The sequence below is a fragment of the Myotis brandtii genome, unplaced genomic scaffold, assembly GCF_000412655.1.
Source record: "Myotis brandtii unplaced genomic scaffold, ASM41265v1 scaffold546, whole genome shotgun sequence".
NCBI classification, from domain to species: Eukaryota; Metazoa; Chordata; class Mammalia; order Chiroptera; family Vespertilionidae; genus Myotis; species Myotis brandtii.
In genome coordinates this window covers 1,912,508-1,915,901 of record NW_005370016.1, presented here as the reverse complement: position 1 = coordinate 1,915,901, position 3,394 = coordinate 1,912,508, and the positions used below count along the sequence as shown (strand labels likewise).

The following is a 3,394-nucleotide window of genomic DNA, read 5'->3' as shown; positions in this document are numbered from 1 at the left end:
TGGCTACAGAGAAATAGCCAACCATGGTGACTGGTCTCACTTTAAGTTCATAATCATTAACCTCAAGTGTGCTCATTAGTGGTGCCAAGAAATCAAAATGCATTTCCCTAAATCCAGTCAACATGTGCACAGAAAACTTTGTCCTTTTCTCTTCAGACCTTGAACTCCATCTCCCATCTTCATTCCCAGCTGATAACCTTGTTTGCTATTTGATGGAGAAAAAAAGGAGCATCAGGAAGGGATTTCCACTCTACCTGTCCTGTGGTTTTTACCTTCTGTTACTATGGCTGGCTTATGATCTAAGGCAGTGGTCGGCAAACTGCAGCTCGGCAACCCACGGCTCGCGAGCCACATGCGGCTCTTTGGCCCCTTGAGTGTGGCTCTTCCACAAAATACTGACTTCTGCGCATGGGCCACGAAGTTTCAATCGCACTGTACGTGCGCGCCCGCACGTGGGATTTTGTGGAAGAGCCACACTCAAGGGGCCAAAGAGCCGCATGTGGCTCGCGAGCCGCTGTTTGCTGACCACGGATCTAAGGTCAATCTTCTTCATATGCCTCACATTCTACTCTTTCTCATCTTTAAAAAATAAAATAAAAATACAAACTTCATGGCTCCATATCCCCTTAACAAGACTTCATTTCCCTGCTCTACTTTTACAACAAACAGTTCAATGTTTAATTCTCTGACTACTGCTGTTTCCCTTGTCTCATTTTCTCTTGAACTTACTGCATTCAGCCTGTCATCCCTGCACTACACTCAAGATTGCCTTTATCACAGTCAATGACAAACTGAATTCTCAGTTCTCATCTGACATGGCCTATCTTTTTTATTCTGTCAGCATCAAAAGTCTTAATAACAAGGCATGATCTGGGTTTAGAATTTTTATTTTATTTTAGACTTAGAAATACACCTTTTTGTTATAACTCATTTTATTTTATATAGGAATAGTACTTTTTATCACATTTTTTTACAGTTTACATTCAATATTATTTTGTACTAGAGGCCCGGTGCATGAAATTTGTGCATAGCAGGGGGTCCCCTCAGCCCAGCCTGCACCCTCTCCAATCTGGGATCCCTCTCACAATCTTGGACCACTGGTTCCTAATTGCTCACCTGCCTGTCTGCCTGGTCACCCCTACCTGCTCCCCCTGTTGGCCTGAACACCCCACACAGCCTCTGTGTGCCAATCTGATCGCCCCTAACTGCCCCCCGCTTCTGGTCAGGTTGCCCCCAACTACCCCTTCTGCTGGCCTGGTCACCCTTAACTGCCCCCCCTGCCAGCCTGGTCACCCCCATGGCCCCCCCACTGGCTTGGTCACCCCACGCAGCCTGCTTATTTAGTCATTTGGTCATCCCTCACTAACCCCCCTGCCAGCCTGGTCACCCCACACAGCCTGCTTGTTCAGTCGTTTGGTCATCCCTCACTAACCCCCCTGCCGGCCTAGTTATAGGCAACCATACTATGAGAGAATGAGGGATAATTTGCATATTACCTCTTTATTATAAAGGATTAGTTTCAGGTGTACAGAATAGGTTAGACAATCATATACCTTACAAAGTGTTTCCCCAACTGGCACCATATAGTTATTACAATATTATTAACTATATTTCTTATATCAGTTTTTGCAGCTGTGATGGCCCATTAGCCTCTGGTATACTGGAACTCCCCACCCTTGGAGCACACATAGGGTTTGGTGTGGCTGCCAGGGGTTCCCTGGGCCTTGCCAAATTCCTGTCCATCCCTTGGTCCTTGCAGAATCAGAGAGCAGGACCAAGCCACAGCCCTTAGGGGTGTAAGGCCAGCTGGTTGAAGGTAAGGAACTTACCCTCGACCTTGGGGATGTGGCTCTAGGTGGGCTGCTCATAAAATATACACACCTCCAGTTTGGGCACTTTCTGCATATGCACATTACCAGTTATAGGCCCTACAACCACAGACATTTTGTCCTCCTAGCCAGGAAGCTTCAGCTTCCAGATCATCTTGGAAAGGGACAGAGGCACCGGTTGGTGTGCTCATGAACAACCTCTTTGGCATCACTTGTTCGAAGGAGGAGTTGGTTCATCCAGCCAGAAACCTGTCCAGCTCAATCAACAGCTGGGGTAGATGTCCTGGCTATCGTGCTCCTCATGCTGAACCTTTCTGCCTTTGTTGTGGCAGATGTCCACTCTCATGATGGTGCCTCCCATTTCACCAGGTCCGTAAAGAACAACTTGGCCTATCTTGATATGCTCTTGACTTTGCTTCCAGATCATTCTCCTAATTTCCTCTTACCTTACTGGCTACTTCTTCCCAGTATCCTTCTTGCTATCCTTCTTCATTCTCTCTTCTTGCCAGTTTGAAGGGGTTTTAGTCATTAGTCCTTGTTCCCCCTTTTTTTCTCTGTCTTTATTCACTTCCTTGGTAATCTCATTCAGTCCCAGTAACTTACTAGTAAAACCCATTTCCCTGCTGACAATTTTCAGAAATACAGCCCTAATTCAGAGTTCTCTTCTGAACTCCGTACAAAACACTGTGACTACCAATTCATTTTTCCATTTAGAAGTCTCATAGTCTTCTCACACTTGCCCTCCCACCATATCCTCCTATCTTTATTATGATAATACTAGTAAATGGTAAGTAGATCTTTCTAAGTGATTAAGCAAAAGCCATGTTGTCTCATCCCACAGCCAGTTGCTCAGAAACTGCTATTGTCTCTACTTTCAAATATGCTTAGAAATGGAACATTCCACACTATTGCTACCATGAACATCTTAGTTTGCACCACTTTTATTATCTATCTAGATTATTGGAATACCTTCGAATTTATCTTTCTGTTCCTTTTTTCTCCCCTTCTGCCTATTCTCAACACAGTTCAGAGTGTTCTTTAAAAATATGTTAGGTCATGTTATTTCTCTGCCTCAAACCTCCAGTGCTTTCCCATCTCACTTACAGTAAAATAAAAGATTCTTACAATGACCCAGAGAACCCTACATGATGGTTTTTCTTTTTATTACTTTTCTGACATTATCATCTACTATTCTCCTTCTCATTCAGTTCACGCCCTGTTACTTATTGAACACACTAGACAAATTCCCTCCTGAATGCCTTTATATTTTGTATTCCTTATTCTTGGAATATCCCCTCACTACATAGACATATAAATGCTTGTTTCATTATATGGTCTAAACACTTTGTTCAAATTCAACCTTCTGATTGACAACTTCCATGGCAACCCTATTTAACATTGGAAACTTGCCCTCACCCTAGCACTTCCTAGTCTTCTTCTCTGCTTTTTCTCCAAAGCACTCACCACCATCATAAATATTAGATTTATTTATTTGCAATTAATGTAATGACTATATATGAATAAATAACCTTTTATAATGTCAGGATTCTATTTTATTCTATACC

At 43.2% G+C, this 3,394-nt stretch overlaps 1 pseudogene; it reads right to left on the bottom strand.

Annotated features, from left to right (window-relative positions):
* Positions 1 to 1,645: 1,645 nt before the first annotated feature.
* On the bottom strand, positions 1,646 to 2,175 carry LOC102242797 (annotated as a pseudogene).
* Positions 2,176 to 3,394: the final 1,219 nt, after the last annotated feature.